The sequence below is a fragment of the Condylostylus longicornis genome, unplaced genomic scaffold (assembly GCF_029603195.1).
Source record: "Condylostylus longicornis isolate FDR11 unplaced genomic scaffold, ASM2960319v2 ptg000001l, whole genome shotgun sequence".
Taxonomy (NCBI): Eukaryota; Metazoa; Arthropoda; class Insecta; order Diptera; family Dolichopodidae; genus Condylostylus; species Condylostylus longicornis.
The window spans coordinates 3,924,875-3,947,613 of NW_026577970.1; the positions used below are offsets into that span (position 1 = coordinate 3,924,875).

Sequence of the window (22,739 nt, forward strand, 5' to 3'; positions counted from 1 at the left end):
CTATTGTCAAATTTCTTAGAAAAGAAAGTGACACTAATTCAAATGTAATAAATGCTTACGTACTTTTCTTGAAATATGAATTTAGTCCTTGGGGATTTGTGTACTTTAATGATATTATTTTAATCTTTATATTATTTTAAATTAAATAAATTGTAATTCTTCCAAATCAAGTTTGTGTGACTTTAATTTTTGAAAGCTATCATAAGCATTTACAAATACGTTAAATAAAATGAAATGTTTAGTATTATTCATTATTAAAATCGTAAAATTTTTAATTTATTAAACTAACTAACGAACCGCGTGTTGCTGGGATTTTCCAATAAAGTTTAACAAACTTCTCGAATATATTAAACTTTTCTCTTGATACCTCACATGATTACACCAAACAGTTTATTCATGCTTATGAATTCCTGTTACTCCTCGATCACATGTGACCTTTTTATAATTTTTTTCTTAAACCTTCTACCAAATATCAGTAATACAAATTCTGTAAAACTGTGAACTATACATAGAAATTTACTGAATACATTTTTTCTGAATCACTTCATCGAAACCTAGAGTACTAACAGTACTCCTTCTTTGTATATCACTTTTTGGCTTTATTGAGGTAAATTTGCTACACATTACTTCTACAAAACGGAGAAACGTTATATGAAAAATTTCTTAACTGTAGAATGAGAAAATCGATTATTTAGATTTTCCGGATATTCCAAGTCATAATGCAATATCTCCATATTCCTTATGGAAACACTGGTAACATATAGTAGTAGTATATGTTGCAATAAATACAATAGATCAAGTCAAACTGGCCGGAGAGATTTGGTGTCAATTGTGTGCTTTCAACAAATAAATCTAAAATCTGCAATCTGCAATATCCAATCCTCACGAATGAAGAAAAACATGCACCTTTAATAGAAATGAATTTTGTATTATCACTAATTATGTAAATGTATAATGTTCCATTATCATTCAGAGATAAATAATGGAATATTCTCGTATTGTATTTTTGTCGTTTTCTATTTTCGTCCGCTACCTCTAACAGATATTTGAGACATATTCTCAGACTTAGAGGTTTTACGAATTTCCTAACCTTCTTTGTTTACATTGTGTAAATTTTCTTTTTCTTTATGATGGTGACTTTCTCTTTTTAGAGAACTCTACAATTTCATGTCCAATTTTGTTCCAATATCTTTTTACTTATTTTACTTACACCTTGCAACATACAGAATTTTAAAAGAAGATTTTGCAATATTTTTTCTATTCAGTCAAAAAGAATGTGAATGTGGGTTGTGTTCGTCTTCTTTACCATGTCTTTAAAATATATAAAATCAATTTTAGTACTTCTCCTGACGCCTTATTTTTCGCTATGTTCGCTTACTCAAGTTGTTTTCCATTTCTCAAATGTATTTTTGTGTTTTATGAAATTCTGCCATTGTTTCATATTATCGAGCAGTCGATTGCAAATCTATAATATTTTTCTAATCTCTTTCATTGCAATAAAACAATAAATTAATTATATCTGTTTTTTTATTCATGAGCCTGTGAAGCTAATTTCAACGATTGTTCTCGTTATTATTCTGAAATAAAATTAATTTTTCATTATGTTTGCAAAAATTAACTGATTCTGTGTAAAAATATATATTTTTTGTTGTTTGATACTAATTTATGTTTTTGTTAAATATTTACGAAAAAAACAGTAGCTTAATAAATCATTATGCGTATTTGTTTGGAAGAGAAGTCTATTTAAAAATATTTAGTTTTTTGTTGAAAAGCCTAATGTATATTAAGTTATTTAAAAGAAACACAGAATTATTTGGCAGCATACATTACAGCTTTTTTTAAGCGTTATCTTTAAAGAAAATCTATTTCGGTTTTATAAACGGTGAGTAGAAGGGGGAGCAAACGCACACAAAAAATTGAACAGTCGCCAAATTGTCTAGCTCAATTTCATTTTTTTTAATTTAATTTTTGTTTTTAGAAGCTAACAAATTTACAATGACTCTGTGGAATATAGCGTGAATCAGAAATAAGTGAGATTTATTGAATTGAAATTTCGAGTTTAATTAGTTTGATTAATATAGAAAGTTTAATACTCTATTTCTATTTAATTTACTATCCTTTGCCGCCAAAAGCAAATCAAGCTCTATATTTGATTTTATATTCAAATAACTAAGGCTGGGATCCATAAAATTCAAAATTCTATAACAATAAAAAAGGGCATTGCATTGATCATTAATTAAAAGTAAAAAGAGGCAATGGTTTAAAGTTAGTAGTGGCTGGACTTTATTGTTGCCATTTAACAGTTTTTAAAGTAAATAATTTTTGACCTTTTACTATAGCAATCTTTATAATATAGCAATTCACCAATAGCATGAAGTATTCTGAAACTCTAACATTAAATACAAAAAGCACATAAAAATATTAAAATAAACATTCTTTAATATTTGGAAAATTTAGCATTTGCCAGGTCTTTCGGTAAATTAGAAATATGGTCAATAGATGTGTGCGTGTAATATAATTATCATGTGTCGTTATTATATGACCCTGTATGCTTGATTTAATATCCATCTAGGTATGACGTACATACTTAGTCCAATGACAAGCAATTTTCTTTTTAAATTATAAATTCTTTAGGTATAAAATTAGTTGAAATATTAAAGAACATGATTTTGTTAATTTTTTAAGTAATTCTTCAAATCAATTCTTTAGAGTTCATTGAACATTTTCGTTGGAGTTTTTTTTTAAACTAAAAAGTTTGATGCCATTTTAAGGCTCGCAATGAAAATACCTGCTTGATATTGATTATTTTTTTTTAGGTATTATAAGATGAAGTATTTGAAAATCAAGTAAATACTTTTACACTATCTACTGGAAAAAAAGTTTTTCACACTAATTTGTTTTCAAAAATGATAAACATAAAATGATAGTTATTCATATTTGAACATAATCTTTAGAACGAAACACTTGGTTTATTCAATCAACGGATGAAATGAATAAAAATTTTAGATAATCAAAGGAGTAATGAAAAAATAATGAAAAAATCGAACAATAAAAAGTTGTAGACAGAGGAGTGAAAAATTTGAATGAGTATTTTTATTTGAGACTTGAAGCAATTGTTTGGAATTGCAATAATCCCAAAATCTTAGAAATTAAGGGCATATTATATAACTCCAACAAATCCAACAAAAAGAAACTTATTTATTATAAATAAATCCGAATCACATTAAAGGGTTACAAAGAATGTAGCATTTTCTCTTTTAACGGGCAAAAACAGTTTTTTTTCTGTCTATTGCTATATCATTTTCATTTAATATAAAATATTATATTGCATACTTTTAGGAGATGTGAAACTGAAAGTCTATCTAAAATAAACATTTTCTTACACAAAATTTTCACTTTCTGGAAGTCCAATCATACTTAAGGTTTCAAAGAATTTAAATGTCAAAAATTAAAATTTTTTTAAATTTAACTCGGGACGAAACGAAACGCAAACAGAAAAAAGTGTTATATAATTCTAACTATTTGTTTGAATTATTAAAGTTTTTGTCTGCTTCGATTCGTAAAAGAGAACCAGTTCAAGATAAAAGCATGATTTTGCGATTTTTGACATTTTTTTCTAAGTTATTTGTTGACAGAAGAAAAATGCTCCTTATCTCTCTACTTTTACAAAAAAGGAGCAGTTTCAACATAGTGAGTTGTCAAAAATTCAATATTTGTGATATTTAAGTGCTTTACCTAACCTCATTTTACCTATTCTTTACGAGATTAATTTTATAAGCATTGCGTTTATATTTTTTTAACTTTATTATTTTTTTTTTTTTTATCGTTTTTATTTTTTTAACTGGGAAACGGGAAACTAATTAGCTTTATAATTACATTTCCAATTAAACTAAAGGAACCATAAATTAATTTAATTGTAAAATTATCTAAATATTTTTTACTTTTTAATTCGCAGTAAGTAATACCATAGAAATTGATACCATAGAATAAAAGATAAGAAACAATTACAATGAAAATTTGAGCTAACAATTCATTAATTTTTATCAAAAGTGTGTACTTTAAGAATAACATTAAAAGTATTTAAACTTGAATAAGTTTTAATTAAAATTAAATAAAATTTTATAAAGTGCTAATGTATACAAGAGCTGTCATAAGAACTTAGTCGTTTTATTCGTTCTCGCACTCAGATTGATTTCGAAAACTTTTTTTTCTTATTCTTTTTCATTTTCATTTAATTTTGATTGCTTTCCATCCAATGTTTATTCTACTTCCGCTTCCTTACAAAATTATAATTTCCTCATAAAATTTAAGCTATTTATTTTGTTTACGCGTTTGTGATTCTTTTTCATATTTTTCAATCTTTTTTTATATTTATTTTTTATATTATTTTTATAAAGCTTACCATTATAACATATGTTCGATTACACATGTTGGTTTGTTTAATTATGTGAATTTATTAAATGTGTGTACCTACTTAAGTAATTAATCCAATAAAAATAATTATGATCATACAAACGCAATCTCTGTCACCTGTAAAAACGAAAATTTTTGTGATTCATGTTAAATTGTCCACCTATCGATTTTTTTATAGGCAATGAAATATTTTATAGCACACTACGGTAATTATGTAGCACGATAAAAATATTTAAGAAGCTAATGTGCATCATTTACCAGCTGTATTTAGCAATAATCTAAGCGAGCAGAAAATTCAATTTCGTATTTAATACACTTTTGTATTTAAATTCTTTTTACCTAGAATCTTAACAAATTTTCTCGCACAGAAGTTTTCCAACTAAATTTGAATTGTGTAGGAAACTTTTAATACGTGGAATGCGTCATGAAATTATGATAAAATTTAATAATAAAATTGAATAATAAAATTATTCAAGTCATTTTAATTTAGCAAGAACTTATCAGGATTGAAATTATTTTTTTTATCGAAAAATTTCAATTGAAAATTGGAAAGAAAGTGTTGTAACCATTAAAAAATGTTTTAATTTTGTGTAATTGGGCAATTAGAACAATTAAATTGTCTTAGAGGAAGATTAATTTGATTAATTAAATAAAGATAGTGATAATATTTTATTTTTAAAAACCTTCTACACATTTTCCATTTATCTGATCTTGCACAGCAAAAAATCTGAATATTTTAGCAAAAATTTCTTAATACAATTTCTGACATAAGTACTAGGGTATTATAAGACTTAGTTTCTGTTCACTTTTGTTTTTTTTGTAATGTTGCCTTTTCAAGAACTTATCTCCTATTATTTATTATATCAGAGTAGAAACTTCCATTTTGAAACTACTCTTATTTGCTAGGGCCATTTTAAGGGTTTAGCAATTAATAATACATTGTAGTTGTTTGAAATTCTCAGAAGGTAAATATTGCATATTTTTAGGCATTGCAAGCTTAAAACATCACACCTGATACAAAATTTTTTTTTAACAAATCCATTAATTTTTTGTTTTCTTGTTTTCTTTTAATATCTTGACAAAGTGGAAGTTAAAAAACAAAAAAAAATTTATGAAATAAATAAAATTTTCATTTTGTGATGTGTTCTTGCTTCATTTCCACTTGTAATAAATTTGCTACCTTGACAGCAATATAATAAATGTAATTACTTCGAATTTTGACGAACATAATCACATATGTTTTACATTTAATGATAACAATCTATAATTTTGTTTAAAAAAAGAAGAAAATACTAAAATAAATAAATTTTACCTTTAATTCTTTACAAGTAAATTATGTAACGTATATATGTATGTGTATACAGAAGTGCACATTTATATAATTTCATACCTCGGTGAATTCTTTCATTAATGTAATAAGGTAATGGAATATAATGAAAGTAAAATTTTGTCTCTTCTCTCACAAAAAAAAAATTTTTAAACGTAAATCATATATTTGCTCCATGAGGCGAAAATATTAAATGACATGATTTTTTTACGTCGTTTTGTGAACAATCATGTATTAATTTATTCTCTTGTTTTTTGTGCGTACAAATATATTCAAATTTTAACAAGTTGATCTCACTAGAATCTATATTGAACTAAAACTTGTCATTTCATTTGTGCGAATGAAATGTGAATGTCTATATCGAAATAAAAGAATACAATTATAAATGACTGTCCGGTACAAAAACAAGGTAACTAAGAAAGTATCTTCAATTATCTTTCACTCACTGATAGTCACTGTCACTGAAAAGTTGTAGTTGCTATCGCAATAAATAAAATTTAGATTTGTGTTGATATTTTCGTGTTTTGTTAGTGTTACCAGTTTGTGTGTATTTCACTGTTTAAAAGCCTATTAGTGTTTAGCATTGTAGTGGAACTAAGCTTTTTCAAAATTATAAAATTTCTAATAAGAATAAATTTTTGTGACATCGTTTTCAATTTTGAAATTTTTTACTAATTATTAAATTAGCTTAGTCCCTTTGCAGATGGAGAGCAAATAATAATGTTCTGCTGATTAAAACTCAATTTAACCAACAAATTTGAGTTCAGATCTATTATTTTTTTTTAACAGACCTAAGCTTACATTATATTTTTTTATTTATATGCAATAAAAACTATTTGAGTACAAATAGACACATCCAATTGCTTCATGGCACTCACCTTTCTTTTGTGAAAATCTTTAAACTAAAATACTTCATCTTTTAAAATTTTGAATGAAAAAAAAAAAAACACTTAATTTCAATTTTACTTTTTCTTTTTTTTATTTATTTTATTCTTCGTTTTTATTAATTTAAATTTCATATTAAGGCAGAGAGAAGGAGGTCGGTTTGTAGAGAATCAATTTAATTATATTTCGTTTCTTTGTAAGAAATCGTATAATCTAATTATGGATATAGAATTTCTATTAAAATTAAGGAGAAAATTTTCTTATGAAAATATATTAAACAACCTACTTCTACTTTTGTTTTCTGTAGAAACAAGAAAATGGAAATGTAAAATATTTATGAAATGTTTTAGTTAATTAATTCAGTTCGAAACAACCATAAACTTGCATACAAATTATTTAGAAATTATTTAGGAACACAATATTGTTCTGTCATTTTCAAAAATTTTCAATTTACGTTATGCCTATTTACATTTTATTTGCTCAATATTCCATTACAATACCTTTTTGTTTCATATTTTTCATTAAATTTGTAATTAATCATTCAAAAAATTAGTAATCTTAGATTTTAACATTTGAACCTCTTGCGGAAAAGAATTTTATTATAATTACTATTTAAATCGAATTTTTATAAAAATTTATGTAGTTCGGAAAATTCCAATATAGATTTCCGCAAATAATTTCTAGTGATAGCTTTAGGTTATATAAAGCATAACGTACGTATAAGTAATAATTTCCAACAAAAACATTATTCAATCCAAAATCCCATTTAATATTAATACGAATCTAAAAAGACATGTAAAATGTTACACTCCTTTTGTAATGTTGCGAAAAAAATGTCTGAAATATTGATCTAATATGTTTATATTTTTTTTCTCAGCGTCGAATTTCGAGTGTATTTACCTATCCTTGGCCGTCAGTATTCCCAAGCAATAACTTAAAAATACGTTTAGTTAACCAAATTTTTCATACATATAAAAACTTATATTAAGAATTCTGTTCAATTTGATTTCAATTGAATCAGTAGTCCTAAAAACAATTAGGTGACATCTTGGTAACTAAATAGAGCCTAAAGTATCCTATTTTGAAACAAGTTTATTGATTTTAAATATTAGATGCATTACAATTTTTTTAACAATAAGAATTATAATTAGAGAAGTACAGAAACTAAATTTGGTAATGGCAGAAAAAGTTTTTATAATAGCAGGGAAGCAATCCCAGAAATAATTTGATTAAATCTCAGGTAGCGCGTTAAATTTAAAATATTTAACTTTTACTTGAACAAGTTTAGTGAAAAGGGTCACTGCTACAATAAATTTTGCTTATCGTTGTATAAATTTTTATAATGGCTGCAAGACAGTTTCAAAAGTTATTTGATTACATTTCAGAAAATATAAACAGTCTTCAAATTTTGAAGAATTAGTTTGGCAATATTGAGCAACTATTCTGGAAAAATTTGGTTGTTGCTCTACAAGAATAAACAATAGTTGCATTATGCAAATTTAAAACAAGTTAAAAACAAAGTCGTCATCTTAATAATTATTTAGTCGGAGCTCTATGAATCATTTCGGAAAACTTTCGTACGGATATCACGAAGTTGTGACGGATAACCTTATTTTTTTTCTCGTTTCATAGTAATTATTATAATTCAAGAATCTTAAAGAGAAAATACAAAAAAATTATAATAATTCTTTAATATGAAAGAATGAATAATTTTATGGTTAGTTAATTTCCTGCTTAATTTAATATTATAGAATGAAATTAATTGATTTTTGTTCTAGTGGTAATCAACCGTACCAAAATGATAGAAAAACATAAATCAAATTTATTCAAACCTTAAAAATGTAACACGTAGACAAGAAAGTTATAATAAAAGTAAAAATGTATAAAAAGTTTTGTAAATTAATTACGGTTATAGCAGGAGAGAGAAATTATAAAAATTCTCTTTTCGTTTGTAATCTTAGATTTTGTTTATGATTTGTTTGTTGTAACATTGTAACATTTTGGTAAGTAACATTGTAATCTTAAAAATGACCACATTCAGAGTTTTTACAGATATTGACATACATGTATAAAATTCTTTAGTCAAACTTTTTGTAATATAAGATTTGTTAAATTAATTTTATTTAACAAATAAATTAATTTAAATAGAAAACTCGAATTGCCGACTAATTACATAAGATCCTAATTTTAGAGCTCTCAATTAGAAACTATCACTTTCTTTTCTATTCTGTAAACAGATTACAAAATTTTAATAATCGCAATGTCGCACTGTTTTAAGTCAAATTTTAAAATTATTCTTAATTTAAGACGTTAAGGTCTAACTTCACCGAAAATTACACTTCCAATACTTAAATGTATGAATGATCGAACGAAACTCGCCTACGGTAAAATACTTTTCAAAATACAAAAATAAATTTGGAAAATTTGAAAGTTGTTACCATTTTCTTACAATTTATGGAATATTAAAATTTCTTTCACCATTTGGGAAGAATAATACCTTTTAGTTGTCACATTATTAATAAAATTATTGTTTTTCTTTATCGCCAGGGGGTGTAACAACTTGTTAAGTTTTTGACCTAAACATAACATTATATTATTACATTTTATTATTTCATAATTATTACAAGAAATTTTCCATTTTAACACCCTTGATACATACATATATGCATTCTTATACGAGTATTACATGTAATAATGATAGCCGGCCCAATATAATTTACAATAATGAAAATTATTAAAAGAAAATTTCAAAGAATAAAGAAGTTTGAGTTAATAAAATAGAAACAAGAAACTTCATCTGTTTTTCTTTTTTTTTGGGACTTAAATGTTAATATATTAATTAGTATAAGATCATAGTTAATTATAACTATTTTTCAAAGAAAATATTATAATAACGACGTACATATTTAAGGTTGAACAAAAATTTAGGGACTTTAACGGAAATATGAGATTGAATGTAAAACATGAATTTTTTTTTTTTGCTTTCGTTAATCTTAACAATCTTACATATGTGTACATTAAAGGATAATTTAAATAATTGAATAGTAAAATTAAGAAATCGTACACATAGTATAGAAAGTTTTAGAAATTTAATAATAGCCTATTTATAATATAAATGTTTTGTAATTAAAATTGACATTGATAAAGTGGATTAGCTAAGAGCTTTCAGTTCTCTTAATTTAGTTCATTTAATTATAAGGGTAATGAAATTGAATGTAGATTAGATAAAGATTTTTTGCTTTATAAAAGGATACATTATGGTTTTGATATTTAATTCACATGAAAATCATTAAAGTTATCAAAATTTATTTACTGAGATTATTTAAAAAATATTTTAAAAGATTCTGACTTCTTTAAATTTTTAAATACAACCTTCATGACGCATTCCAAAAGAAATGAAGGCGAGAAATGCCTTTAAACAAGTTCAGTTCTTTTGTTGAATTAAATCACATGTCGTTCCATGGGTATTCGTTACTTAAATATACTTACATATTTACATACATTATACTTTCGTTACAAAATATACTTATGTATATGACGACTTTTCTGGTTGGTTCCATAATTCGTACAAGTTTCTTCCAATGTAGTGTGGTTCCCAAGAGTAATTGCATATTATAGTTTGAACAAATATTATAAATTTTGCATCACAAAACTTTGAGAAATGTTTAAATTTGAAATTTTTTTATTAAATTTTTTGCTTGCCTCATGTATTTTTTCTAGGATTTTAAAACAATACATCAATAACTAAATTACAGATAAAATTTTCAATATAAGAAAATTATACCTAAAATTTTTAATGATATTCGGATGATGTTCGTTATAAAATTATTTACAAATTCATTATAATTCAATTTTTTATAATTAATTTTAATTATTTACTTTTGCTCTTTTTGCAGGTTCTCTTGCATAACGTTTATGAACAATTTTACATCAGTGTACTCAAATTGTCAGTGTAGTCGATTTAATTCAGGTGAGTTAAATTACAATTTCTTTTTTAAACCAATTACGTAAAAATAGTTTTAACCATAAATTTTTCGAATTTCAAATATTCTATGTATTCTATGGTGTTGATAAAGTTTTAACTGAGAAAATTTATAAAAGTTAAAATATTGATTTTGCTGAAATTTATTTTTATTTGGAAATTGTTTAATCAAAAGTAGCAGTTACATCCTATGTGAATGTAAAATTGGCAATCAATTAGCGTTTACATATCGAACTTTATTCAGGGAGTTTATTTAACTGTTAAATCATTAACGAAAGTTGTATTAAAAAATCACCTACGTATCGATTTTGTTTGATATCAGCTCTTATTTGCTATAAAAAAACTATTAAAAATTTCATTAGATTTTATTGAAATCAGGATGATCGAGAGTCTACAATTGTGTTAAACCCTATTTTCGAGTCATATAGAGTTATTTTTAATATTTAATAATATTTAAAATAGTTTTTAATGAAATTATTTATTTTAAGCTTAAATTAAAAGAAAAACATGGTTAAAATTGAAATTTTATAGCACATTCCGCAACATAACAGAAATATCACAATTACGTAACACAAATCTTTGCATTTTTTTCTAATTTTGCGAATTGATCACTGAATTTTGTTGTATGTTATTTGAATCTTTGAATATATAATACAAAATTTAATACTTTAGGCACAACGCGTGTATTTTTACATACCTGAAGTATTTTGTACAGGAACACATGTTTCTAAGCTTTCAAATCATTGGAAAACGTATTTCAGGTAAAAAATTTCATCCCACGTATTTCAGTTTTATGGTGTACTTTTCATGAAATGATAAAAAAATTACAATTTAATAATCAATATCCGCGTCAATAAAATTGCCTATTTTCATTTATAAATGAAAATTTTGTACATAATTTATTAAGGAATACATTTTCTTTTGCAAGAAAATAAAAATGGAGTTTCGTTAATATTTATAATACTACCAGTTTTATTTAATACACTTTTATACTGTACTCCAGAGTTTGTTTGTAGTAAAGTATTTTCAATTACTCTTCTTGTGCAAGTATACACAAGACTAAGCACTATTAGTTGCCGAATTAAGTTATTAAAATCGAATTGAAATGATTAATTTTAATGACAAGTTAAGCGAACTTAATTTTTCAAAATTTCATAAAAATTTGTGGTCAATCATTTTTGGCCATCTTAAAATATGTACCTTTTAGATTTTTTGGCGTGTTGAAATAATTGGGTTATTTTATTTTTATTTCACGAAATCCTGTTCAGTACCAAAAAGAAAATAACAGGATTTAAATAATTTTTTTTTTTAAATTTTGTAAATCTATCCTTGGAAAAGGTACAAAATTTCGTTTTTAGGTTTAGGGCTTATCATATTATAAAAAATTAAATATTTTTATTTTACTTATAAGCTCATATTCCATTTACAAAAAAAAACGCTAGAATTTTTTTTTCGTTGTTAGAGTATCATGCAAAGAGAAATTTAAAAATTTATTTAAATATTGCAAAATAAAAAAAATTTGACTTGCATTTTTTTTTAATTAAGCTTGGAGTACTAGACAATGCTTTTATTTTAAATGTACTTTTAGTTTCCATTGATCCCTAATTTAATTTAACATTTTCAACGAATTTTTTAAATTAAAATAAAAGAGACGTGCTCTAATGCAACAGACATGATTTTTTAATTCTTAAATAAACGTGCACGGAAGAGGATGTAGTCAATCTACGATAGTATGTAGCCTTGCAATCTATTGTGATATAAGTGACGAGTGATGAGTGAAATATAAAGTAAAGAGAGAGGAAATTAACAAAAGAATTTTAAAAAGAATCGCAAAAAACTTCTGTCCAAAATTTTTTTAATTGCAAATTATTAAAATTTCTTCGTTCATAAAATTGATTTAAATCCTTTGTAATAAATTCATGCACTTTATATGTACACTTTATTATACCTGTAAGAGAGTGTGCTGGATTGGGATTTAGATTTGCCCTACCGTTTGTAACCTTAAGAAATAATGGTCTGAGATTTAGACATAAGAAAATGTTTTTGATCAACCCGACTTCTAAGTTATTTTAACTATGTTTTTTCATGTGTTCACCTGTTCGTCCCTGCTAACGATAACTCAAAAACTAATTGACCGAAGCTCACCAAATTGTTACAAATGATTAATATAAGTAAATGCCAAAACCTTATTTAAATAGGATATGGTCGAGGCACTGGTTCGAGTAGCTGCCCTACAACTTCAACAAAAAGTTATTTAACCTTATTTCAGAAATTATTAAAGCAATAGCATCGAAATATGCACAACCAAATATGTTTCAAATAACACAAAAATATATGGGGTTTTTATGTGTGATAGAAATCTTTGAAAATTTTTGAATTCTAGTGGTAGCTGACATTCGACTTCAATATAATATATTTATTAGGTATATATATAAAATATTAATGAGGAAATACTATGGTAATCAAGTATCAAGTATATATAGGCAGGGGTTACAATCGGAAGTATTTAAATATATAAACAATTTTTATTAGAACAAATATGATTATTTTAAAATCATTTAAATATTACCTTTACATTAAAGCGAAGCTCGATCAAATTTGAGTTGGTCTTTATTTTCATCGATCCTAATTTCATTTTCGAAAACATTAAAATTGTTTTCAATGTTAAGAGAGGAGTGTATATCGCAATAGTTTACATTTTCTAATAATGGCGGTATCATAATACAAATGAAACACTATATAAAAAATGATTTGAAGTTACAAATTTGTGTTTCTATGATTGAGAAATCGCAAAAGCAGGAAGTGAGATTCACATTTGAAATATTATATTTTACCTGAATTTATTCGGAAAATGATTAATAAATCTTTCGCGTAACCTTTTGAAATTTTCTATGAAAACCCATTTGAAATTTTCATAATTAATTAATTTCCATGTAAAAAGGAGCCATGTTGAATAATAAACATGTGGAATCTAAAATGTTTTTTTCAGACGAATTCTAAAGCTTTATAATGATGTCAAAAGTAAACATTAATACCTTCGATCATGTGCTGATCACATCATATTTTTTTCTTTTGATTTTTAAAAAAATTTAAAAAACTCTGCTACTTACAAACAAACTACTTTAAAGAACTTTAAACAATAGAATTTATTGCTTATTTTTTTGGACTTCTTGTATACACAAAAATATCCTTTTTCCTGTACAAATTGAATTGTGTTTTAATATTTGTTAAAAATTCCTAAGTGATATGATTTACAAGATGCGTCTGGCTACAGTTCTTGTAGCTATGTTGTATAATATACCAAAATAAATACATATTTACAGGGTGTCTGAAAAGTTCCTGTTAAACATTTTACAGCTTATAACTGCTACATGGATTAAAAAACAACATTGTTGACTGATTAGGGACGTTTATTAGAATAGTAATAACAATATTAAATAAAAAAGTTACAACAAATGCTCAAAATTCGCTCCATAGTTCGATCATATAGTGGTAGGGCGGTCGCTACGAGGACACTTCGACGTGCTCCCCAACTCCTGGCATTATAGACATTATTTTTCTTTTATAACCAGTCGTCCTTACAATTTCAGCTGTTTTCATACCTGACCCGTGTAATTCTATAATATTAATGCGCTTGTTATCGCGATTCGTTTCTGGGCTAACAAAAAATAAAGACACAGTTAACAGGTACTTGGGGTAAAATTGCACGACGAAATCAAATAATGAAACCAAATTAAAAAAAAACCAAAATTATAACGAGAAAAATTAATATTTCCAAAAGTACGGGAACTTTTCAGACACCCTATATTTATATACGAATGTGTATGTAAAAAACTATAAAATTCATTTGATTTAAAAAAATTGTATGAGATTGCAAAAAAATTTTTTAATATTCATTAAATTTACACAAAATAAAATACAAAAGAATTTGTATTTCAATTTTATTACTTAAGAAATAAAATAAAAAATATTGGTAAAATTAAGAATTTTAGGAATACAAGCAATTAATAAAAATTTTCAATATGTATGTATGTGTTACGACAATGTGAAGATAAAAATTAAATATACATATAAGTACCTATATACATAATTTTAAAAATCTCGGAAAACTTTTCATTGTAATACAAACTTCTATAAATATATTTCACATAAGGCATAGATTTATTGATTATGAGCAAGAGTATAAAATTTATGGTAAAATTTACAACTTTATTCATTGAATAAATTTAAAAATATAAAAACAATATCGTATTGATTGAGAAAATTTTTAACGACTCTACTTTGTTTTAAAAGTAAATGTAAAAGGTACACATATAATATGTGTACACATGTGTAGGAATGAAATAAATTATTTGTAACATTAATAAACTTGAAGAAACTATTTGAGTAGTGTCAAAGTTTTCCAATATAATTAGAAAATTATATAAATAAAAGAAAAAATGAAGTTAGAATTCATTTGTGTTGTGAGAGAGTCGAACATTCTCATTGTAATGCTGGTTCGTAGTCATTCTTAGATTCTTAGTCTTAACTTTCGTAGTTTCAATCTTTGGCATAATTTCAAGAAATTTTTTGCCTTTTGAATATTTATAAACTATTTCCGATTTTAGTTCATCATGTCAACAATTGTGATAAGTTTAGAAGAGTAAAAAGGGGAAGGATAAAAGGGTATCTTATTTTACAGAAAACACGATAAACATATTCGAATATGTACAGAATTTCAACTCCTTTTATATCATTCTCTTTCTAGAGTAATAAAATATTTTCACCGAAATTTGTGTGCTTATAGAAACGAATAGAAGAGGGATGAATGTAACAGTGGTTTAAATATTTTTATTGATAAATCTAAATTTTAGCACTTTTCCAAATATTATATTTTTGAAAAAAAGTGCATATTGATTTCACTGTGTCCGCCCGTCCGTCCAGGGACATGTTTACAAAACTGCAGAAAGGCCGTGGCTTCCTTCTCCTATCGCAGCATATTATAGTTAAACTTTAAAAAAACAAAATGGCCGTTCAAATTTACCATTATCTAAAATCCGTTTTTTCCAAATTTTTGATGTCGTTTTTCTTCTAGACCCCAGATTGTAGGAGCCTGAAATTAGCAGCTTTAAGGCACTAATAAATACTTTATTTCGTTGGAAGAAAATTCGTTTTTGAAAATTTGTAAAATTTTAATTTTGTACGCCATATATTTCCGAAACTGCAAGCTTTTTCAAATTTCAATAAACGCAAAAAGCTAACGGTAAATTCCACGACATTAAAAAATATAATTATTTTTCTTAACTCATACAATTAACCCTTAAAATCGAGCATTATGTGAATCTCTCATTATGTGAAAGAGTGTATAAATCGTTCATCCTAAATATATGCAATCCTAGAAATAGTTTCGTATATGAATGAAAATAATTTTCATAGTGTGATAGGTATGCGTAGATTATTTGTAAAAGCAGTATTTTCACTCGTTGAAGGGAAAAGTGAGACAAACCATAGGTTTGACCCAAATTTATTAAATCATTACTTTTATATTGTTTCTTTTTAATTCAGCACTTAAAAATCGCTTAAAATTTTCTTGAATAAAAATTTTTTGAAGAGTAATTTTTGTAAATATATTGAACTATATTAGCTAAATTAGTTTGGGAACAAAACAACCACCGTTGGATTTAAACAAAACCGAATCACAATATTCCAATTTTATTTAATAAAACAGTATTTTGTAAAAAAATAGGTGACTTTTGTCATAAATTTTTGTGAGTCTATTTTTCTATTTTTTGCATAGCTTTGGGAAAAATATCTTTCATTAATATTTTAATTTAAATTATATAGAGTAGAAGAATTTTGTTAGTATAGAAAAGACTATATAGAAATTGACAAATAATTTCGTAAGCAACTTTATGCTTCATTAAACGTAAGAAACCTATACTTCATGCAACAAAATTTCATTGAGTCTGATTCATCAATGATAAATCTACGAACTCAAGTTGATAATTAACAAGTCTATTAAATAAAGTTTTTTCAAAATTGCTGGTTAAAAATTTTACAATTTTTCTAACAAGTAACTAAATTGAATAATCGGTAAAGCATTTTCTTAAAATTACAATAACAACGTCTGTGGAGATCTGAGACCAAGAAGGATATATACCAGAATATTTTTTTTTACTTTTTAATTTATTTTGACATCTTTGCAAAAAAGCTATATACATAATTTTAAATATCTTTTGAAACAGGTTTTTATAATTCTTTTTTTCTAGAAAAATTCAATTCAGATGAAATTTGCCGAAAAAAATATTTTTTTTTTCTTTAAACAAAAACGATGATAAAAATTCTCTGTTTATCCATATGTCATTCAGTGATGTAATTAAATCACTTGTTAAAATTTAAGTTATAATTTGAAACGAGTAAGTTATTGACAGCATTTACTTCTTAATTTTTGTCTGGCTTTACCATTTATATTAATTTTGTGCCTTAAAATTCAATTATTTTAGTCTCACAAAACAATGATGCTTTGTTAAAATTTAATCAGTAGTCAGACGTTATTCTTAAATGTCTCTGAGAAAATTATTCTTAATTTCTTTTATAAATTAATTTATTTTGGATTAAAGAAATTATTCATTATAAAGTTTATTCAATGTATAGAGCATATTTCTAACGAAAAGAATTCATAATCAAACTGTTGATTAAGAATTTATTAAAGTATACAATTATAAGAGACCATGGTTTACATGTATAAAAGAGTAATTTTTGGATTAAAAGTACAAGTATATGGCTCTGGTATTGCCATATAAACAAACGAATTTATTTGTCGTATTATACTTGTCTGAACAGAAACTATATACAACTCTGAAAGGATATTATTGCATAAAACTGAAATTCTATTGATCGTTTTAATTCTATAATTTTAATATTTTGTAATACTTTTTCTATTAAAATATTGAACATGAATAAAAATTAATTTCAATACAACAAGACACTATAGAATTTTATTATTAAAGAGATAAATTCAATGATTTAGGTTTTTTTATTTTTTGGCCATTGATGAAGGGTAAGAGAAATATTCTTTCACTTTATACTTTGGAAGAATAGAACTTTGTAATTACTATATTCGACATTTATTATCCTTCAATAAGATTAATGAGTTCCTTATTTATTTAATTTTTTCCCTTTTCTTTTTATTTTTTTTTGTTGTGCTATTCCTTACTTAAGTTCCATTCTCTTCCTTTTGTAATCGGATTATAATTCCCTTATAAAAATAAATTAATCTACACATATTTGTAGTAAAATGATGGTGGCATCCTGTTGGTTATCCAAATATTTTCAATATGTTGCAATAATAACGAAAATGAATTTTTATGAAAATCATTCATATTATTAATATGCTTTGTAAAAATCAAGATAAATTTTAATTGATTAAAGCTTTAAGCATGATAATGAAGGTGCTAGAAAATTTCTTCAATCGTGGAAATTATAGTTTGTATGATTTTTTTCTTGATATCGGAAAAAAATTCAACAATATTGAAGGGTAAAAAATAGTCTTTCGATTTTCGTACCTCGAAGGTAAAAAAGAGGATTCAGATGAAAAAAAAAAGAATCACTAAGAATTTGGAAAATTGGCCAATTTCCAGTTCCTTAATTTGACCTGTGAACCCAGTTTTTCTGGAAATACTTAATCATTCCTGCATGCATTACTGCGAATACTTAATTATTCCTGCATCTACAAAAAATATTAAATTTTAAACAGAAAATCTCTTATTATATTGAAATTTTAATAAACAAAACTTTTCTCAAAGCGTTTTAAATATTACCTGAGCGTTATTAAGAAAAAGTTCATGATAACTTATATTTGAACAATTTCAATCAAAGTCTTAGAATTCACATTTAAAATTTTAGCAATTTAATTTTAATCAACTTCGTAAAGATAAGGAGCAAATATTTATTTATTTTTTAAATTAAAAATATCATAACTTTTAATCTTGGACAAAAATTCACAGATTGAAAATTAAAACAAAAATTCTTAATTTCCCCTGTTCCTTGCAATCCAATATCAACCAATGATTTAAGACAAATTGAAAAATATTTAAGTAATCATAAATAAAGTTGAGAACTTCATAAATACGCAAAGATACCATAATATATTCGTCCTGTATAAGTTTACAGATGTTCAGTTAAAAATAATATTTTATTTCATTTTTACTCTCACAAAGATAATAAATTCAAATTTCTAGTAAGTTTCTGCTTCAATTCAGGTTCTGCATTTCTACATTAATTTTTTATACCTGTACCAGTTTCTTTTTTTTATTTCGATTTGGTTGTTAATTTATTATTCCACTTATAATACTGTGACAGAGAAAGTAACTACTTTTTAAAGGAGAATTTGCGCTTACAAATCAGTTGTAATTAAGTGTATATTCCACTTCTCTTTGCTAATTTATCCATTAATTAAGCTTGTATATGTTTTCACAAATTAATTTTGAGGTCTTCTTTCTTTAACATTGGGATTTTATAGCAAAATATTCTTAAACAAATTTTGAAATCTGTTTAGCATATCCATAGAAATTTTCAAGTTATCAAAAAGTTCAACTGAAAAATATCCTCTACATGTTTTTTGAATCAAGAAAATTTATAGTAATATAATTTTAAATGCTTATTATACATCGTACCTCACAGTTTTACAGCTCTTTCAATTCACATTTGCAACGGAATTGGAACTCAAAAAACATTATTGTATACAATATAACAGATATGTACGTACGTATCATTTATACGTATACGTAAGTAACCATACGAGTCATTTATAACCATAAGAGAAAGGTGTATATCTATATTTGTATAAATGTAAAAAACCTATGAGTTCACATTCATACATACACAATTTGTGTAGGTTTTTGAAATTATCCAGATGGAAATGAAAATTTTTGATTGATACAATCCTTATGATAAGTATACAGAAAATTTATTATGGATTGTTGATCTATAGTCTTGCCATACACAACTTTATATTTTCCGCTAAATTGTCATTTATTTTGAAATATTTTTACTTACGTACTTACTCGTATAATGAATTGTACAAAAAATTTCATATTTTTATATTGATGAAGACAGTTCACTTTTAATCACACTAACGTTGTACGTTAAACAGAAACCACAGTTGAGTTGATTGTTCTTAGTACCTAATTTTCTTTAAATTAGACTAAAATTCTTCACTTCCATACAATCCTTGGAAACTTCTATATATACGAGTAAGTAAATACTCATAGATATGTAATTAAAAAAAATTTCGTAGTAGAAAGTAGTTGCGTAGTAGAAACGGGAAAGTTTATTTCACTTATAAAAATGTCAAATCATGAAAGGGGTTGCCACTTATCCGACTTCAATTGTGTACAAAAAGGCATTAGAAAAAGTAATTTTTTTCCTAGGTTTTTAACTTGGTATAGTAAATATAACCTGTTTTTTGTGTAGGTATGCAAAATATGTGTTTCTCGTGTACATACTGGAAGGTAGGAAATTTTTTTCATTCATATTATATGCTAATGCTAAAACAGCACCACAATATCCGAGAAAAGAGTTTATTTTGCATATTAACTGTTTTTAATTGATATCAGTTATAAGCGATCCAAGTAACAAAGTATATAAAATTTTTTAAATTAACAACAAAAATTTTTAAAATTTTTTTATTAAGAAACTGTTAACTCTTTCATCCAAAAAGGTTTGGCAATGCTAGTAGAGCAAATACTATATACATGTAAATGTATAATGTAAGTGTACTCGATTATACTCATATTATGTAATAGATATAAATTATTGCTTCTTTTTTTCAAAAGTTATACAAATTGAGTAAAATAACTACGGTATATTAACAAATATACGTAAATTATACGGCAAATATAGTATAAAATATGGCAAATTATATTTGAAATTGAAATTATGTGGAATCGTAAACATGTTGTAAGTAAGTATACCTAATATTTGTGCTATTTATAAACTTACATTATTTGTACCTTATCCACTTAAAAAGTAATAAGTTCAATAAGTAAATGAAAAAGTTTTTATTTTACTTTAATACTAAGAAAATTAAATAAGAATAAATATTAAAATTAAAATAAATATTGTATGTTATTTAGAAATTTCTTAGATGAAACTGATTTATAATATTAAATTTTTAGCACATTACAAATAAATATAAAAAAAGTGCTTACTTATATTACTTTGTCCATTTACCATATGATCTGACAGGCCTCCCGTACTTCAATTGACACAAATGTGCCGTTTTATTATCACCACCTCAAGACCAAGGTTATTATCGAGCAAACTATTACATATGACCTATATAAGCCATTTTTTCCTTTTGTAGAATCTATTTCAATACTCAATGTAAATTTTCGACTACTCGTCCAGACCCCTCACGCTGGCTTTGCCGCATGTAATATACTATAGTTATGTTTAATATATTAGTATTTAGTTTAAATTTTTTCTGTGGTCCGGAAAGTATACAATGAAATAATTTTTTCGTTAAGATATCGTAATATGTTGAAAACTATTTGAAGAAAAATTTTTGACAATTCAAATGTTTCTTGTTGGAATATAGTATTTTGTAAAACATTACTTTGATCCTAGTTTAATTTTGTATAGGTGAATTACATCGTAAATTATGTACATATCAACAATTATATACCAACAAGCAGTGTGCATGTTAAATATTTGTATATTTGTAGTCTATTTTATTATTTGTATTTGCTCATTCTATTTGGTTTATTGTGTATCACTTTTAGATATTTACTCTTATAATAAATTCTTACATTTGCACTCATTCAATTATATAAGCTTCAGTATAATTCAGAATATTTCATTTAGAATATTTTTATAAGCATATCATGACTTTATATGTTAAATAATACGCAATTTTCGAAGACAATAATGAAAAATATCGCTTTATCAATTTTAACATTAATATTAAAATTATATCGTTAAATAACTATTATGAAGAAAATTGGAATTTTCTAAATTTTGTTTTCATTTAATTTCTCTTTCAAACCTAAGCAAATACGCAATTTTTGATATTACGCTTGTATAGTTATCAAAACAGTCAAAATACAATGGTTGGTATTGTAGCACTTTTCCCTTCAACAAGTGAAAATATTGCTTTGAAAAACAATCTATGTATGTATACCTAGCACACTATTTAAATTATTTTCCAGGAACTATTTCTAGGATTGCATATACTTAGGATGAACGATTTATGCAGTCTCTGAAATAAAGCAAAAATTTATATAAAGAGTGTTTAACATTATGGTCGATTTTAAGGGTTGATTGCGTGAATTAAAAAAATAATTATACATTTTAATGTCACGGAATTTAGCGTTAGCTTTCTGCGTTTATAGAAATTTGAAAAAGTTTACGGTTTTAAGGTGCCAAATATTAAAATTTTACTTGATAAACCGAGAGGGGGTGGAGATGAAAAAAATTTTATTCTAACGAAATAAACTATTTATTAATGTCTGAAAGCTGTTAAAATTTCAGACTTTTACAATCTGGGGGTTAGGAGAAAACCGACTTGAAAAATTTGGAAACAACGGATTTTATATAACGGTAAATTTTTACGGCCACTTTGTTTTTTTAAAGTTCAAGTATAGTATGCCGTGAAAGAAGAAGCAAGCCACTCCCTTTCAGCGTTTGCAAATGTTTGAAAAATGCATATGGTTCTACTAAAATAAATAGTTGAAAAAAGGTAATTTTTAGGGTTTTGGGGGGTATAACTTTTAGAGGGGGAGAGACAGATAAAAATTTTGTTTTACGGAAATAAAATTCTAGTAATTATCTATGTACGTATAAAATTTCGGCTTTCTATCTAAAAGGGTGTAGCAGTTTTGTAAACATGTTCACGGACCGACGGAGGTACGGACAGAGTGGAACAAATAAGCACATTTTATTAAAAAATTTTTGGAAAAGTGCTAAAAACTATATACTAATCTAAGAAATAAATTCTGCAAGAAGAATAGTTTTACACATTTACCACGATAGATAACGCATAATAATTCAATTTTTGGCACTCAATGGCTTTTTTAAACAATTATTTTTCAATCAATAGCTTTTAACGTGTCAAATTCTGTAAAAAATCGATGTTCTAAGCTCATTACTATT

The 22,739-nt window shown here is 25.2% G+C and overlaps 1 long non-coding RNA gene across 1 annotated transcript in view; it reads left to right on the plus strand.

The window, feature by feature from the left end:
* The window catches only part of LOC129617054 (uncharacterized), a 143,808-nt gene that overhangs the window by 90,956 nt on the left and 30,113 nt on the right, over positions 1-22,739 (plus strand). Inside the window, exon 3 of the long non-coding RNA XR_008697673.1 lies at positions 10,522-10,595. This is a non-coding gene — a long non-coding RNA (uncharacterized LOC129617054). The remainder of the gene's footprint in view (positions 1-10,521; positions 10,596-22,739) is intronic.